Source organism: Lissotriton vulgaris, unplaced genomic scaffold (genome assembly GCF_964263255.1).
Source record: "Lissotriton vulgaris unplaced genomic scaffold, aLisVul1.2 SCAFFOLD_2394, whole genome shotgun sequence".
Taxonomy (NCBI): Eukaryota; Metazoa; Chordata; class Amphibia; order Caudata; family Salamandridae; genus Lissotriton; species Lissotriton vulgaris.
The window spans coordinates 304,196-323,152 of NW_028248040.1; the positions used below are offsets into that span (position 1 = coordinate 304,196).

Genomic DNA, 18,957 nt, shown 5'->3' on the forward strand with positions numbered 1-18,957 from the left:
AAAGGCTGTGGTCGGAGTTCCCGACCGGAAGTGAGGTAGGCGATGCAGGAGGCGTGTCCACTTCCCTCCAATCAATCGACTAGTGCCGCGTCGGACCGGGGAAGTGGATACAACAGGATTTCCAAAAGGAAATGTAGGTAATGAAACCCTACTGTGCAAGTCTAAGTTTAAAATAAAATAAAAATTTAGGATCATTAAAAGCGCAATCACAGTGAGAGAGAAAAGACCAAAGGCTGTTTATAAATACAGGGCTAAAATGCAGTGCGGTTGTCTAGCCATGCCTGGTCCTTGAAGCGCCTCCAATGTCTACTCTTGCCTTGCCGTAGAAGTGCCCTTGGCTGTCCACTCATGCCTTGTCTTGCCCTGACCAGAGTTCCACCCATTGTTAAAGTGTTTTAACTTCAGCTTTCCCTTAACTCCCTCCTCCCTCTGCCCCTGGCTCCCCCTGTTTCTGCCCCTGACTACTCCCTCTTCCCCTGGCTCCTCCCTCTCTCTGGCTCATCCTTCTTTCTTCCCCTGACTTCTCCCCTCCCTCTATCTCAGCCTCAAGCTCCTCCCGCGCTCTCTCTGGCTCCTCCCTCTCTGCCAAAGGCTCCTCCATCTGCCGCCTCCCTCTCTCTCTGGCCACTCCCTCTTTCTGCCTCTGACTCCTCCCTCTGTCTCTGGCTCCTCCCACTCTGTATACTTGGCTCCTCCCTCTCTCTGCCCCTGACTCCTCCCTATCTCCGCCCCTGGCTCCTCGCTCTCTCTGCCCCAGACTCCTCCCTCTCTCTGGCTCCTCCTTCTCTTCCGACATCCCCACCACCTCTTGACCCTCCTTGTCCATCTGCTCATCTCTCTTCTTGCTCCTGACTCCTCCCTCTGCCTCTGGCTCCTCCCTCTCTGTGTCCCTGGCTCCTCCCTCCATTTGGCTCCGCCCACTCTCTGCCCCTGGCTCCTCCCTCCATCTGCCCTCAGGCTTCTCCCTCTCTCTGCTCCTGACTCCTCCCTCTTCCCCTGACTCCTCCCTCCCTCTCTCTTCCCATGGCTCCATTTGTCCCTGGCCTCCTCTCACAGTCTTCCCTCATCCCCACCTCCTCTTGACCCTCCTTGTCCTCTGCTCCTCCCTGTCTCTAGCCCCTCCCTCTGTCCCTGGCTCCTCCCTCCATCAGCCCTCAGGCTCCTCCCTCTTTCTTCCTCTGGCTCCTTCATTTCCTCTGGCCCCTCCCTCTACAACTGGCTCCTCCCCCCCCCCTCTGGCTCCACCCTCTCTTCCCTCATCCCCACCTCCTCTTGACCCTCCTTGTCCTCTGCTCCTCCCTGTCTCTAGCCCCTCCCTCTGTCCCTGGCTCCTCCCTCCATCAGCCCTCAGGCTCCTCCCTCTTTCTTCCTCTGGCTCCTCCAGTTCCTCTGGCCCCTCCCTCTATAACTGGCTCCTCCACCCCCCTCTGGCTCCACCCTCTCCTCCCTCATCCCCACCTCCTCTTGACCCTCCCTGTCCTCTGCCCCGCCCTCTCCACACCTGAATAAAGCCTCTGGCTCTGCTGAGAGGAGCAGTGCAACTGGCAGCCCAGAGCAGCAGAGGTGCAAGGACAGGTAAGGGTGAGAGACTGAAACCTATCCCAGGTGCAGAGGGTCACACTGCTGGTCAGGCGCTGGGACTCACATAGGGAGGGTGAGGGACTATCCCATGTGCAGAGGGTCACACTGCTGGTCAGGCACTGGGACTCACATAGAGAGGGGGGGACTGAAGACCATCCCAGGTGCAGAGGGTCACACTGCTGGTCAGGCGCTGGGACTCACATAGGGAGGGGGGGACTGAAGACCATCCCAGGTGCAGAGGGTCACACTGCTGGTCAGGCACTGGGACTCACATAGGGAGGTAGGGACTGAAGCCCATCCCAGGTGCAGAGGGTCACACTGCTGGTCAGGCGCTGGGACTGTCATAGGTCAGGGTGAGGGACTATCCCAGGTGCAGAGGGTCACACTGCTGGTCAGGCGCTGGGACTCACATAGGGAGGGTGAGGGACTATCCAATGTGCAGAGGGTCACACTGCTGGTCAGGCACTGGGACTCACATAGGGAGGTAGGGACTGAAGCCCATCCCAGGTGCAGAGGGTCACACTGCTGGTCAGGCGCTGGGACTGTCATAGGTCAGGGTGAGGGACTATCCCAGGTGCAGAGGGTCACACTGCTGGTCAGGCGCTGAGACTCACATAGGTATGGGTGAGGGACTATCCCAGATGCAGAGGGTCACACTGCTGGTCAGGCGCTGGGACTCTCATAGGTCAGGGTGAGGGACTATCCCAGGTGCAGAGGGTCACACTGCTGGTCAGGCGCTGGGACTCACATAGGTCAGGGTGAGGGACTATCCCAGGTGCAGAGGGTTACACTGCTGGTCAGGCGCTGGAACTGTCATAGATCAGGGTGAGGGACTATCCCAGGTGCATAGGGTCACACTGCTGGTCAGGCACTGGGACTCACATAGGTGAGGGTGAGGGACTATCCCAGGTGCAGAGGGTTACACTGCTGGTCATGCGCTGGAACTGTCATAGATCAGGGTGAGGGACTATCCCAGGTGCAGAGGGTCACACTGCTGGTCAGGCGCTGGGACTCACATAGGGAGGGGGAGGGGCTGGAGTCCATCTCAGGTGCAGAGGGTCACACTGCTGGTCAGGCGCTGGGACTCACATAGGTAAGGGTGAGGGACTATCCCAGGTGCAGAGGGTCACACTGCTGGTCAGGCGCTAGGACTCACATAGGTCAGGGTGAGGGACTATCCCAGGTGCAGAGGGTCACACTGCTGGTCAGGCGCTGGGACTCACATAGGTCAGGGTGAGGGACTATCCCAGGTGCAGAGGGTTACACTGCTGGTCAGGCGCTGGAACTGTCATAGATCAGGGTGAGGGACTATCCCAGGTGCATAGGGTCACACTGCTGGTCAGGCACTGGGACTCACATAGGTGAGGGTGAGGGACTGAAGCCCATCCCAGGTGCAGAGGGTCACACTGCTGGTCAGGCGTTGGGACTCTCATAGGTAAGGGTAAGGGACTGAAGCCCATCCCAGGTGCAGAGGGTCACACTGCTAGTCAGGCGCTGGGACTCACATAGGGAGGGTGAGGGACTATCCCAGGAGCAGAGGGTCACACTGCTGGTCAGGCGCTGGGACTCACATAGGGAGGGTGAGGGACTATACCAGGTGCAGAGGGTCACACTGCTGGTCAGGCGCTGGGACTCTCATAGGTCAGGGTGAGGGACTATCCCAGGTGCAGAGGGTCACACTGCTGGTCAGGCGCTGGGACTCACATAGGGAGGGTGAGGGACTATACCAGGTGCAGAGGGTCACACTGCTGGTTAGGCGCTGGGACTCTCATAGGTCAGGGTGAGGGACTATCCCAGGTGCAGAGGGTCACACTGCTGGTCAGGCGCTGAGACTCTCATAGGTCAGGGTGAGGGACTATCCCAGGTGCAGAGGGTCACACTGCTGCTGTACGAGCGCTGGGACTCTCATAGGGAGGGTGAGGGACTATCCCAGGTGCAGAGGGTCACACCGCTGGTCAGGCCCTGGGACTCTCATAGGTCAGGGGGAGGGACTATCCCAGGTGCAGAGGGTCACACTGCTGGTGAGGCGCTGGGACTCACATAGGGAGGGGGGGGACTATCCCAGGTGCAGAGGGTCACACTGCTGGTCAGGCACTGGGACTCTCATATGTAAGGGTGAGGGACTATCCCAGGTGCAGAGGGTCACACTGCTGGTCAGGCGCTGGGACTCTCATAGGTAGGGGTGAGGGACTATCCCAGGTGCAGAGGGTCACACTGCTGCTGGTCAGGCGCTGGGACTCCCATTGGGAGGGTGAGAGACTATCCCAGGTGCAGAGGGTCACACTGCTGGTCAGGCGCTGGGACTCACATAGGGAGGGTGAGGGACTATCCCAGGTGCAGAGGGTCACACTGCTGGTCAGGCACTGGGACTCACATAGGTCAGGGTGAGGGACTATCCCAGGTGCAGAGGGTCACACTGCTGGTCAGGGGCTGGGACTCTCATAGGTCGGGGTGAGGGACTATCCCAGGTGCAGAGGGTCACACTGCTTGTCAGGCGCTGGGACTCACATAGGGAGGGGCGGACTATCCCAGGTGCAGAGGATCACACTGCTGGTCAGGCGCTGGGTCTCTCATAGGTAAGGGTGAGGGACTGAAGCCCATCCCAGGTGCAGAGGGTCACACTGCTGGTCAGGCGCTGGGACTCTCATAGGTCAGGGTGAGGGACTATCCCAGGTACAGAGGGTGACAGTGCTGGTCAGGCGCTGGGACTGTCATATGTCAGGGTGAGGGACTATCCCAGGTGCAGAGGGTCACACTGCTGGTCAGGCGCTGGGGCTCACATAGGGAGGGCGAGGGACTATCCCAGGTGCAGAGGGTCACACTGCTGGTCAGGCGCTGGGACTCTCATAGGTAGGGCTGAGGGACTATCCCAGGTGCAGAGGGTCACACTGCTGCTGGTCAGGCGCTGGGACTCCCATTGGGAGGGTGAGAGACTATCCCAGGTGCAGAGGGTCACACTGCTGGTCAGGCGCTGGGACTCACATAGGGAGGGCGAGGGACTATCCCAGGTGCAGAGGGTCACACTGCTGGTCAGGCACTGGGACTCACATAGGTCAGGGTGAGGGACTATCCCAGGTGCAGAGGGTCACACTGCTGGTCAGGGGCTGGGACTCTCATAGGTCGGGGTGAGGGACTATCCCAGGTGCTGAGGGTCACACTGCTTGTCAGGCGCTGGGACTCACATAGGGAGGGGGGGACTATCCCAGGTGCAGAGGATCACACTGCTGGTCAGGCGCTGGGACTCTCATAGGTAAGGGTGAGGGACTGAAGCCCATCCCAGGTGCAGAGGGTCACACTGCTGGTCAGGCGCTGGGACTCTCATAGGTCAGGGTGAGGGACTATCCTAGGTACAGAGGGTCACACTGCTGGTCAGGCGCTGGGACTGTCATATGTCAGGGTGAGGGACTATCCCAGGTGCAGAGGGTCACACTGCTGGTCAGGCGCTGGGGCTCACATAGGGAGGGGGGGGGACTATCCCAGGTGCAGAGGGTCACACTGCTGGTCAGGCACTGGGACTCACGTAGGTCAGGGTGAGGGACTATCCCAGGTGCAGAGGGTCACACTGCTGGTCAGGCGCTGGGACTCACATACGTCAGGGTGAGGGACTATCCCAGGTGCAGAGGCTCAAACTGCTGGTCAGGCGCTGGGACTCTCATAGGTCAGGGTGAGGGACTATCCCAGGTGTAGAGGGTCACACTGCTGGTCAGGCGCTGGGACTCTCATAGGTCAGGGTGAGGGACTATCCCAGGTGCAGAGGGTCACACTGCTGGTCAGGCGCTGGGACTCACATAGTTCAGGGTGAGGGACTATCCCAGGTGCAGAGGGTCACACTGCTGGTCAGGCGCTGGGACTCTCATAGGTCAGGGTGAGGGACTATCCCAGGTGCAGAGGGTCACACTGCTGGTCAGGCACTGTGACTCACATAGGGAGGGGGAGGGACTGAAGCCCATCTCAGGTGCAGAGGGTCACACTGCTGGTCAGGTGCTGGGACTCTCATAGGTCAGGGTGAGGGACTGAAGCCCATCCCATGTGCAGAGGGCCACACTGCTGGTCAGGCGCTGGGACTCACATAGGTAAGGGTGAGGGACTATCCCAGGTGCAGAGGGTCACACTGCTGGTCAGGTGCTGGGACTCTCATAGGTCAGGGTGAGGGACTATCCCAGGTGCAGAGGGTCACACTGCTGGTCAGGCGCTGGGACTCTCATAAGTCAGGGTGAGGGACTATCACAGGTGCAGAGGGTCACACTGCTGGTATGTGACAGAGATTCTTTCAACTAATGGGACCCTTTTAAGGGTTTGAACCCCAGCACCTCTCCCTTGTGTGTGACGTCACGTGGGGGCTTCTGTAGTGATCCCAGGCGCGCGGAGGGTGCGCGTGGCCTGCCAGGCTCTGAGGGTCTGGTCCAAGGTGGCACCGACCAGCAGGCCTGCCCTTCACCCCACACTTCATGAAGCACGGGTGACCTCCCTTCCTGTAGGTACCCCCACAGACCAGGGCCTGAAGCAACGATGACCCCTCCCCCCCCCCCCCCCTCTACTATTGGAGCACCTGCAGAGTGGAGGGACCTCTTCTCCTCTGGCGTGAGAGAGCGTGTAGGAAATGCAGGCCCCAGGCCCCGTGCCTGGACATGTTCTGCTCTCCTCTAGGCGCTTTGGGGCTGCCACACTGTGCCCGTTAACAATGCAGGACGAGTCCCTGAAGACAAATGCTAAAAGAACAATTGATGGACAGAATATAGAACAATCTCATACATTCACCCCAGTACAGAGATCGGGGCCTAAATCCATCGTTTTTGTTCTCACCATGCCATTCCAGTTTAAGCCAGCCATATGCAAATCAGTCTTGACCCTGCGCCCAATGGCAACAGTCCAGCCCCCCCTGGAATGGAAAGAAGTATCCTCGGACTGGTTTTGAGGTTTCAGCCCTCATCAGCCAGGATAGCTTGACTCCAGTGGCATGGAGAGCACGGAACCAACGTATGGGCATACCCGTCCCCACTTTTCACCCTAAGTGTGGCAGGGCATGCTCAGACGTGAGTCCCTTGCTCACTTTGCCACTGGATTCAAGCAAGCCTGGCTGAAGATAGCTGGAATGCCAGAAACCGGACCTAGGAAGCTTGTTTCCGGTCCAGGGAAGGCATGACTTGGCAGTTCGGGCTGGACTGTTCCCATGAGGCACAGGGTCAGACTGATTTGCATATAGCCATGTCTGAACTGGGGTGACAGAGTGGGCTAAAGAACGGTGATGGATTTCACCCAGATCTCTTGACTTGTGGTGAATGTATGATTTATTCAGCATTCCGTCCATCCTTTGTTTGCGTAGCGCGAGTCCCTGGCGAGCCCGGCCCTGGTCACAGCGCCCATCGATGGCTGCTTTAAGGGAAGGGCCTGATTGTAAGAGTCCAGTTACGTCAGACCCCCTGGTGGTGGTGCCAAGAAGGGCCTAAATCCAATGGTTAGGATGTGTGCAAATACTAAAAATCACACAGGACCACAATTACTTCATCCACCAAAAAAGTGTGAAAGATAGAGAGAGTACCTCACGGTAGCACCACCCGAGGGGGTTCCCGGTTAGTAATTGCCGGTATACCCACTTCTCATCATTGGCCACTCTCTCTATGTGAAAAGACAAAAGTGCACTAGAAGAAAATAATAGTGCAGACGTGAGAATAGTGAGGTGAAAAAACACAAATAGTGACAAACGTCTCACCACTAACACACACTTTATAGTGTACAGAGAAAGATGTACAGACCCCTAACCAAACACACAAATAATCTGTAAAAGTGTGGTAGGGTTGTGCTTGCTTTACCGTTTTATTCTGATGTGTGGAGTGGGGTTCTGCTGCATCAGAATAAAGGTGAGACGTTTGTCACTATTTGTGTTTTTTCACCTCACTATTCTCACGTCTGCACTATTATTTTCTTCTAGTGCACTTTTGTCTTTTCACATAGAGAGAGTGGCCAATGATGAGAAGTGGGTATACCGGCAATTACTAACCGGGAACCCCCTCGGGTGGTGCTACCGTGAGGTACTCTCTCTATCTTTCACACTTTTTTGGTGGATGAAGTAATTGTGGTCCTGTGTGATTTTTAGTATTTGCACACATCCTAACCATTGGATTTATGTCATTGACAAATCCCTGGGGATACTAATGAGAAGGGGTCGCTATCCCTGGTGGTTTTTTATGTAGATGTGTACACATATAGGTGAGGCTCTAATTGTTTAAATACTGTATGAGTGGGGGGCCGCCTAACCTATTCCCTTCCCCCTATACCCCCAAGTGATTGTGTGTGCCAAGAAGGGCGCCTGAGGCACATTTTCTGGGGCAGGGGGTCTTTTAGGGACCCTGGGGAGAGCACAGTCATCAGAGTCTATAACAATCATGAAACTTTAGTACACCGTACATCTTTTCACATTTCTCACTCTCGTTCAAGTGCAATCCTTTCTGTCACTGAATTGAGTGACGTGAATTGGAAGTATTTTTTTAAAAACATGAAACATTCAATAATTCCCCCTCGCCATAACGACGTTGCTGCAAGTTGCCCAAAATGTGCCTGTTTGTCATTTTCTCCATTTATGTAGCCTATAGTCTTATGTAAAGAAAAATTTATATATACATATGTCTGCACATAGCCAAATATGTGAGGTCTTCGGTGAGCGCAGATCCTGAACTGAATTACTCCACTGTGCTCTCAAACTGGATGGTTAAAGAAAATGCTGCATAGTGACCTGCAGCCGTATGCCGTGCATCACACAATGTGGTCACATGGTGGAGCCAGGATTTGAGCCCAGAATGCTGAGGTGCATATTGCGCAATTCATACACTGTTGGGCGACACCCATCTGCCCTCTGTTGAGGCTGGAGGTCAGTGCTTATTGCAAATATATGAAGTTCTATAAATCCTCTATTACACCTTAAATCAGAAAGAGGACACGCACCGCCACATGCGTGTAGTCGTAAGATTTAAAGGTGTGCTCCTGTCTTTTCATGTTCCCACAGACACCGATGCCCAAACACAGGGACAGACCTGGCCTGACTAAATTCATGTTGCAGAAGCAAACTGCGGAGTCTCCAAGTCTGCGGCTCAAATTCTCAAAAGAGTCATTGGACGCAGCGCAGCGGCCAGAAATGCGGCGCTGCGCGACAGGGAGGGAGTAGGAAGCGACATATTCACAGCCATATGGCTCTCTCCTCCGCTCTCCCTGACTTTATCGCTGACTTCAGCTGCAGCGCGCCAGGCACACACCTTAGCACCACAGCGCAAGGGGGTGTGCGTGCGTCTGTACACAATACTATTGTTGAGTAGTTCCTATATGACCTATACAGGATCTGCACACTTGGATAACATAAACTATGGGACTGGTGGCAGACTTATCGCATGCACCCAGCCGGGTATGTCAGCCTGTCTGTATCAGCTAGCTCACAGTGCCACTAGAATCTCCTCCTGTCAAGGAGAGAATAGATTCTGGCAATCTGAGAAGATGACAACCCTGATCCCTCGTGTATTAGAGTAGGGTCTGCTTCCTATGGTTACCCCCACTTTTTGCTGGTGTTTCACTGTTTTTCAACTTTAGTCTGGCTGGGGCCCTGCTATCCAGGACCCCAGTCTAGCTGCTTCCTCTCTAAATTGATTCCATGTACTAGAGGTACACTCCAGTTTGGTTACTGGGGTACCCTTGTGAGTCCCTAGTATATGGTACCTTAGGCACTAAGCGCATAGGTACCCAAGAGGCCTACCAGGGGCTAAAGCATGTATTGTGCCACCCCTGGGAAGCCTTCCAAAATGGCACCACAGGTCTGCTCCAGCAGCCTGGGTAAGGTGGTGCATGCACCCCTTACTAAGAGATAGGTTACCTATATCTACCTGAAATCACTGAAACATAGAAACCTATCAGTCACCCCTTTGGAAGGCCTTATCAATCCTGAATATACCAAACAAAAAAGATAGCCAATCAGGTTTTGCTTATTTCAAATCACACTCAGCCTGCAAGTACTGAGCGGTCAGTATTTTTATTTTTATTTTATTTTTTTCTCTTCTTGAATTTTTATATTTTCTTTTTGTATGTCATAGAAAAAGACAGTTTATCAAACAAAGAATGCATTCAGAAAACAATGTGCGCAATATATACACGTGTTCAATATGTACATCATCAATACTGAATTTCAAACACCCCGAGCCAGGGATAAAGAGGAAGGGTGCAACTAGGGATACAAACAATACCACGCTCTCTGTCCCTAGCAGGGTAACCATACAAATATCTAATCACTGGCTCAGTAAGATTGGCAGGCAGTCTTTACGAACTCTGTTGTCCGCCCGTCTTCTGTTCTATAATCTGAAGGACTGGTGCCTACTTTGAATAGTGCTGTTAGGCATTGTATCAATGTAATTTATTTATTTTTTGTTATGTATTTTTGGTGTGTTTGAAATTCAGTATTGATGATGTACATATTGAACACGTGTATATATTGCGCACATTGTTTTCTGAATGCATTCTTTATTGTTTGATAAACTGTCTTTTTCTATGACATACAAAAAGAAAATATAAAAATTCAAGAAGAGAAAAAATAAAAATAAAAATACTGACCGCTTAGTACTTGCAGGCTGAGTGTGATCAAATTTAAAATAAGCAAAACCTGATTGGCTATCTTTTTTGTTTGGTATATTGGAGTGGTCCAAGCCAGTCAGAGACAGGACCCTAACCTTCCCTGTTGCCCTTATCAAGTCTGAAGGCAGGGTGCTGGGTTTTGTGTGAGAGGGTGCCCATGCATGAGCAGAGCCCCTCTGCAGCCTTCGGAACCTATTCTCTGGGGATGTTCTGTGATGCAGCCAGACCATATACTCTTAAGTGCATTATAACCTCGTGGTAAATGCTAACTTTGGGATGGCTGCACAGAAACATGTTGTGTTTGGTGTCAAACACTTTGGAATCCTACCCCGCCAGTCCTGGTGACGGGGGTAGAATTCCACTCTTCTAGAGGGAGAGACATTTACACACCGGTACACCCGGTAACAGTTTAAAAGAGCCCTGGCATCGCAAAATGGATGCTGCAGCCACAGACACAAGTCTGGCTCCTGCTGCTGACCAAAACTCCAGTGGTAGAGGCCTGGACAATAGGTTTCCTGTCACAAGGAGGTGTAACCACCTCCCAGACAGGCTTTAGTGTATTGGGGCTGGGTGGGTGCACTCTGAGAGTGCTTTGAAGTCTGCACTGGGGGCACATTGGGTGTCCCTGTGCATAGATCAAGTTCAGGGGCTACCGGCCCCTGCACTGGTGTGAAACTGGACAAAGGAAATGGGTGTAACCACCCCTCTTTCCAAACCCTCCCATAGGTGGGTCCCCACAGTATGTCCAACCCCTTTTTCAGGTATAAGAAAGGAACCCCTGACTACAGAACTTTAGATTACACCTGGACTAAACTCTGCTACAGATATCCTGGAACTTCGATGATCTACGCAACTAGATGACTGAAGAATCCCCCTTGGAGTAAAGGAGTTACTCCCCTGCTTGGCAGGCACCAATGAAGCATTTGCTGGTCTGCATCTCCGATGCTCCCGATGGACTCTGAAGTACCTACAGCCCAGGAGGTAGATTTTCGGACTTCTCAGAGGCCGACCCGAGTCTCCAGCAAAGCTGTGACCCACATCCCTCGTGAGTGACGTGGATCCAGAACTCCTGGACAACGTGCACAGTTGCAAGTGCATCAGCTTCTCAACGTTCTTTGAGGCTGTGCTTTTGGGTTACTAGTAGCAAAAGCCCCAAGCACTTTTTACACCAAAGATTGCTGGCCCACACTCCACGAGTGTTCGATGAGCCAGTTCTGAGAGTTTCTGCTCGAGGCACCTTTGCAATCCCTGGTCCATCGAGTGGTGGGTCCCTGTGAAGGCAACTCTGATTTGACATGGGCTTCCCTGGTTGCTCCAGACATCCCCAACTCCCCACTGCATGGTGAGTCCCTCGGGCCTTGCTGGTCCACACCGAAGCATCTTTCTCTTTTCTGTGTGGGTTGTTGTTGCCAAGGCTTGTTGTCTCCAATCTGGGCACCGACACCACAGCACTCAACATCCTTTGTGGGACAGCTCAAATCCAGCTCCTGGTTGTTGTTGACATCTCCTGGTCCTCGTGGCTGAAGAGTAAAGCTTTACCTCTTTCACCTGAAATCACCCAACTTCGGTGGGCATTAGACTATCGTGCCCCTGGTCACTGGCTAGTGACCCAGACTCTGTCCCCTCTGCTTTCAGGTTCTTCTCATCTTCGATAAAAGCTTGGATCACACTGGACACTTTCCTCTTCGACCTCGGCAGCACTTTGCAGCAGATCGCCATTTTAATCAACCAGGATTCCTGACACCAAAAGACACCTATGCACCCGGCTTCCCTGGGTGAGGTAAGTCGAGTACTCCGGTGCTCCCGTGGGTGTTGGCCTTAGAACTCCTTAAGTCTAAAGGGGTTTGCTCAAAGTCCTCTCCTAAGTGTCCTTTATCTTCAATTTCCAACCGCAACTTTCCCCATTGAAGTTAACACCAATTTGCGGCTGTGTTCTCATACTGCACGCATCCCCCGTGGGTCCCCTGTGTCACTACCTTGTGGCCCCAGCACTTCTGCAGGCTCTAGGCCTTGTGCCTAGTCAAGTCGCGGTCCTTATACCACTTTATTGATATATGGTTTGGTACAGGGTTCAACGTATATTGTGCTAATTTACTGTGTGCTTTTAAGTGTAATTTATGTGTTGTGACCTCTAGCCTCATAAAGAGCCTAGTAGGGTGTGTATAGAATAAAGACATATATTTTATATATATACCTGGTATGGTGCTCCTTTCATTTGGTCATTCACAAGATTATGGACTGGTAAAACAAGCTGCTTTACATTCATTCAAGACTTAGTCTGAAGGCCGCTCTCCTCAGCTACCACTAGGGTAGCTTTCAATAAAGGTTGTATTTAACCTATCACCTCTAAGGGGTTGTTTGGACTGGTGCAAGGTGTCCACTATCACTAGTGGACAGCATATACCAGGCCAACTTCTCACATTTCTTAGTAAGGGGTGCATGCACCACCTCACACTAGTGATGTTTTCACGGCCAGGAACCAGTGGGTCCCTGCCAGATGTCAGTACTATACTGATATCCAAGTATCACATTCCCATTCTTGGAATTGAGAGCATTGTGTACTACTAGGAGATTGAAGCTAGGCAAAAGCCAAACACCCAACGCCTCAAGGAGGTACTACTGCTGGATGATCTTAGAAAGGCCTCAGGGCCTGAAAGGGTCGGCAGTGTGGGCGGAGCAGCAGATGGGGAAGGTCCAGAGGTGAAAATGACCAGGACCAGTCCTATGATGCTGACCAGGAAGGTGCCAATGACCGTAACCTGGAAAATGCATCTCCTCCTGGAGATGAGGAAGAAGGCCAAGATGGCCCTATCTTTGTCCCACCAGGAAGAGTTGGAAGTGTGCCTAGAAGGTCAAGATCTCCTTCACAGGAGTCTACACACTCTGACACATCTATAGGGACCTCTGTCTCTTCTCACAGGAGGGAATCCTCCCAGGAGAAGAGAGAAAGGTAGATCAAGTATGAGGAAGCCCAGCTGAGAATGAGAAGACAGCAGGTAGCCTTAGAAAGTGAGTCCCTATAGCACCAAAGAGCTAGACAAAAGATGGGGCTAGAGACCCATGGTGGCACTAACTTCCCTAGTGGTAGAGAGAGATCTCAGGACCATAGGAATTTAAACAAGATTATCCCTCCCTACCAGAGTGGGGATGACATCCACAAATGGATACCTGCACTGGAAAGAGCCTGCAAAGTTCAGAAGGTCCCCCAGGAGCAGCGGGCAGCTATCTAGTGGCTCTCCCTTTCAGACAAAGGTAGAGACAAGCTCCTCACTATCAGAGAAGAGGATGCTGATGATTATCATGTCTTGAAGAGTTCACTGAATGAAGGGTTTGGCCTAACCACTGAGCAGTATAGAATTAAGTTCAGAGATACCCAAAAGGCCCAGACTTAAGACTGCGTTGACTTTGTAGATTGTGCTATTAAGGAGGGATGGTTACTTGGCAGTAAGGTGTGTGATTTCAATGGATTGTATAACTTAATTATGAGGGAGCAGACCTCTCCCCAAGAATTGGGAAAGAAGGCAGACAATGGGTCAGAACGAGGGTGAAGCAGAAGGTCCAGAACCAAGGTGGTGACCAGAAGAAGCAAGATTCTAAGAACTCTGATAAGGGTGGGGAGAAGGGTAAAGGCCAGAAATCTTCTCAAGGTCCCTACAGATCTGCATCTGGTGGGGAGTTCCAATCTACAAAAGGAAAAGGCCAAAATAACCATGGTGTAAAATCAGTAAACAGAAAACCCATTGGACTAGTGATTGTAATAGATCCAAAGACTCAACTCAAGCCATCATTGCCCTTACGGCAATGTTAGATTTGGGGGTCTCTGGTTGGCACAGGTAAATACTTGTGACAAACAGGGACCCTCTCCTCTGGTCAAGGTAAGGGACTTACTCCTAAAAATAACCCCTGCTCACCCTCTAGGTAGTGTGGCGCGAGCAGACAAGGCTAAACTTCAGGGCGTTAGTAGTTAGGCATTTATGATTACATACAGTAAACCATGAATACACCACAAATGGACACCAGGCGTTTTGTATATCAAAAAAATCTTGTCTTTATTTAAATCTTAAGCAGGCTTAAATACAAGACCAAATAACGTTTTATGTCAGGCCACAATACTTCTTTAGCAATAAAAATAAGCTCTTTTGTTGCAGAATGCAAATTTGTTTGCGTTCGTGCGCTGTGCGCAACTTGTCCAACTCTCACTGGTAGTTACTGTTCAAAAAGGATAGTTATCAATGCGTGGTGGGCTCCTGGCCCGGGTGTACCCAACGTAGTGCGCGTCGGACAACAGTACCTTATTGAGGATGGAGAGTTCGGCTTGCAGGCGGCGTCCGCGACGTAGGCGCACTGATGCGATGCGGGCGGCTCCTCTCCGAGGCGGGCCCCGGCTCTGAAAGGTCTCTGTGCGAGACATGGAGCGGGGGGGGCCTCGAGGAGCGGGGCAGGTGGTCTGGTGCGCTGGAGCGTCACGGCGTGGGAGCCGTACCTTCGGGTCTGCGGGGGGAACTGCGCTCAAAGGCGGCCAGGCACGGCACGAGGCCACCAGTACGGGACGTACGGGAGGCTTTCAGCGTGCAGTGCGACCCTCAGGATTCAGGAGTGCGGAGAGGGGCGGCTTGGTATGTCACGTACGTACGGGCCGTCCGGGGCTTTAGGCCGCACTCGGGTCGGATTCCAGCGGGCGTGGCGAGATGCGCACAGTGCGATGCGAAGAGGGCAAGGTGACAGAGTGCGGACAGCCCAGCAGGACGTACGGCTCAAATTTGAGCGGTGCTCGTACAAGGCGGGGGGCCAGGCACAAGCGTTGCGGCCCAAGGAGGGGGAAAGGCGCAATGGGGATCACAGCTCCGGCGAGGGGGGAACACAAACGGTCCGCAGCAGACAGCGAAGGCAGGATATGAGCCCAATGGTCCAGGGGCTCAGTTCAGGGGGCAAGCTCGCCTCCAAGCCCTTGGAGATCGTTTCTTTAGAAAGGCACAAGTTGAATAAAAGTCTCTCTCAGTCTTTTCCTCTCCTTCTTGCAGCAAGGCACCCACCACAGGCCAGTCTCCCAGGTCAGAGACAGTACTCCTCCATGCAGCTTTCCAGGTCCTTCTCTTCGGGCAGAGGTTCTTCTTGGCGCAAACAGGATCTGATTTCTTAGGAGCAGGGCTCCTACATTTATACACAAAATCCTTTGTTCTTTCAGGCCATGGGGGCCTTTGCCTAATCCAGTCCAGTTCCTGAGCACTTTGTTTTTGGCAGCTCTGGCTTTTCTTTCAGTGAGCAGGGCAGAGACATCAGACGCTCCGCAGGAGGTGGAGCCAGCATTGTGGTGACAAGTACAGTCCAGGAGTACTCTGTTGACAGTCTTCCCCCCTCTCTTCACAAGGTGCAGGGCAGAGACATCAGCCGCTCCCCAGAGGTCGGAGCCAGCATTGAGGTGGCAGAGCACAGCCCTATTCAGAGTCATGGGGCACTCCCCCCACCCACTCTGGTGTAATCCCTCTATTCACCACCTGTCATCCCCAACACTGTCACTCACAGAAACCAGACAGCAGATACACATAAGAGCAGAGGCGGGCTGAAATGGTTAGGCAAGCAAATAATAACTTTCTAAAAGTAGTATTTGCAAACACCGGATATTAAAATAAACTTTACTAAAATATGTATTTTATTATTCTGAGTTCAGGCATACTAAACTTTACTTTCTACCATGTTCCCCGAGCCTGCTAGTATTATAGAGTGTAATAATTCCAGCAGCCCATTCTGGCCTATGAGAACAGGTAGCCTTACAATAGTGAAAAACGAAAATGGCTGTAATTCATTATTAGGACATGCCACACACATCAGGGATAGTCCTACCTTATGCTTACAATGCACCCTGCCCTTGGGCCTACCATAGGGGTGACTAATATGAAGTTAAGGGCAGGTTTAGGGACTGGCAAGTGGGTGCACTTGCGCAGTCAGCATGACAGTACCAAACTGCACGCAGGTTCTGCAATGGCAGACCCTAGACACATTTTACTAGGCTGCTTCTGTGGGTGGCGCAACCAGTGCTGCAGGCCCACTAGCAGTATTTGGAGTTATAAGCCCTGGCACTCCTGGTGTGTTTTACTGAGATCTGATAATAAACCAAATAAGCCAATCATGGAATCCAATCAATGTATACATTACTTTACAGTAGGGAGAGCATATGCACTTTAGCACTGGGCAGCAGTGGTAAAGCGCCCAGAGTCATTAAACCAACAAAAACAGGTCAGAGAGAATATTGGAGAAAGGCAAAAAGTTCAGGGATGACCCTGCAGAAAGGGCCAAGTCCAACCGGCAACTGCTCCCCCTAGTTCAGCTTCAAGTGGTGGTACTCAGCAGAAGGGTGTAGTAGGGTTAACTCTGGGTTCTGAGATGGGCTCTGGCCTAGTCAGAGTGCCAACTCAGGCTGTTCTGATCTGCTATGGAGGCATGGATATGTCCTCCTTTATCGGTGCCAGTAATCTGGGCAAATACAGACAGCAACCTTTGATAAATGGAAAATAGGCTTTGGCAATCAGGGGCACAGGGGCAAGTGTCACAATGGTGAAATAAGACCTTGTGGCTCCTGAGAAGATTATACTTGGTGAAATGTACCAAGTGACCAATGCTAGCAATGTCAGGACTGACCATGCCCTGGCAGTTGTTAATTTCTCCTGGGGAGGGGTAACTGGCCTTAAGAAGGTTGTGGTAAGTGCAGACCTCCCGGTTGAATGCTTGCTTGGCAAAGATTTTATTAGATTTGGGTGTCTCTGGTTGGCACAGGTAGGTACTTATGACAAGCAGGGACCCTCTTCTCTAGTCAGGATAAGGAGATTACCCTCTTAAAATAACCCCTACTCACCCTCTAGGTAGTGTGGCGCGAGCAGACAAGACTTATTTTCAGAGGCGTTATAGGTTTAGCATTTGTGAACACATACAGTAATTCAGTGGCAACTCCACAAACGGATACCACACTAGGTTTGTATAAAAAATAATTATCTTTTATGTAAAGGCTTAGCACAAGACCAAATAACGTCAAAATATACCACAGTACTATTAGCAGTAGAGTTCTTGTTAAAATGCGTAGTTTAAACAGTCTGTGCAATTCATATCTCTCAGTTCCACCCTACGGTGATGAAAAGAACCAACAGAGTCCAACGCCCATAGCAGACGCTTCTGTCCGATGCGCTCAAACACAGAGTGCGAGTCGTACACAGTATCTTAGATGGGAAAGTTTGTCACGGACGATGCGTTGAAAAGCCCAAGTGTTACACGCGGCGATGTTCTCCTTACGTGGTGCGAGCTACGGCTCGTAGGGGCCCAGAGTCGCGTTACTTGAGGGGACGGTGCCTTGTGTGGTGCGGTTGCTGTTCGTTGCAGCGTACTCGCCGTACCTTGAGAGCAGGCGCCTTTGTAATCCTTTGTGCGCGGTGCGAGGCGGACAGTACGCTGCGGTTGTGCGAGAAGTACCCAGCCGCTCTACGCGCTGTAACCTTTCGACATCAGCTGCAGGGTGCGCGCTGAGCAATGCAGTTCGTAGGGAGAAAGCGAGGTGCGGTGCGGAGTCCTTCCTTTACGTTGCGAGCTACGGCTCGTGGGGGCCACAAAGTCGCGTTGTTCGGCCCGAACGGGTCCTTCCTTCCCGTTCCGAGCTACGGCTCGTGGGGGCCACAAAGTCACATTCTTCGGGGCGGACAGCTTGGCACGGGCTTCCCAGTGTACGTGGTGATCTTCACAAGGTGCACACAGCTCCCTGCTTCAGCGCTATGGGGAAAACGGCGTTCTCAGCAGCTCTTCTCAAGGTTGTTGGAAGTCCACTGGTCCTGTGACTTTGTTCAGGGGGCACGCTCACACACAAGCCCTCTTAGATCTTTCAGCACAAGTTGAAGCAAAGTGTTTTTAGTCTTTTTCTCCTCTCCTTCAGCAGCAAGGCAACCACTGCAGGCCAATCGCCCAGGTCAGGGACAGTACTCCTCCTTACAGCTTTCCCAGTTCCTTCTCGTCGGGCAGAGGTTTCTTCTTGTTAAGCAGGATCTGATTTCTTGGGAGCGGGGTCCCAATACTTAAATCCCTAATCCCTTTGTTCCTCTGGGGTAGAGGGGCCTTTGCCCAGCCAGAGCCAGTTTCTGAGCACCTTGTTGACATGTCTCTGACTTTTCAGTCAGGGAGCAGGCTAGAGACATCAGACGCTCCACAGGAGGTGGAGCCAGCATTGTGGTGGCAGAGCACAGCCCTATTCAGAGTCCAGGTGCACTCCTCCCACCCATCTGGATGTAAATCTCCCTATTCACCACCTTGCTACCTAGCCCTGCCCTCTGGAATCCCCCAGCCCTGTCACTCACAGAACCCAGACAGCAGATACACATCAGAGCAGAGGCGAGCAAATACAAAATTTCTAAAAGTGGTATTGCTAACACAGAATATTAAAATAAACTTTACTAAAAGATGTATTGTATTATTCTGAGGTCAGGCATACTAAACTCGAATTTCCACTGTGTTCCCCGAGTCTGTTAGGATCATAGGATGTAACAATTCCAACAGCCCATTCTGGCCTATGAGAACAGGTAGCCTTGCAATAGTGAAAAACGAAAATGGCTGTAATTCACTATTAGGACATGCCACACACATCAGTTCTTGTCCTGCCTTATGCTCACAATCCATCCTGCCCTTGGGCCTACCATAGGGGTGACTCACATGAAGTAAAGGGAAGGTTTAGGGACTGGCAAGTGGGTGCACTTGCCCAGTCAGCATGACAGTACCAGACTGCACGCAGGTTCTGAA

The 18,957-nt window shown here is 52.2% G+C and overlaps 1 long non-coding RNA gene across 1 annotated transcript in view; it reads left to right on the forward strand.

The window, feature by feature from the left end:
- Window positions 1-1,531: 1,531 nt before the first annotated feature.
- The window catches only part of LOC147664947 (uncharacterized), a 60,304-nt gene continuing 42,878 nt past the window's right edge, over window positions 1,532-18,957 (forward strand). Inside the window, exon 1 of the long non-coding RNA XR_015305078.1 lies at window positions 1,532-1,575. This is a non-coding gene — a long non-coding RNA (uncharacterized LOC147664947). The remainder of the gene's footprint in view (window positions 1,576-18,957) is intronic.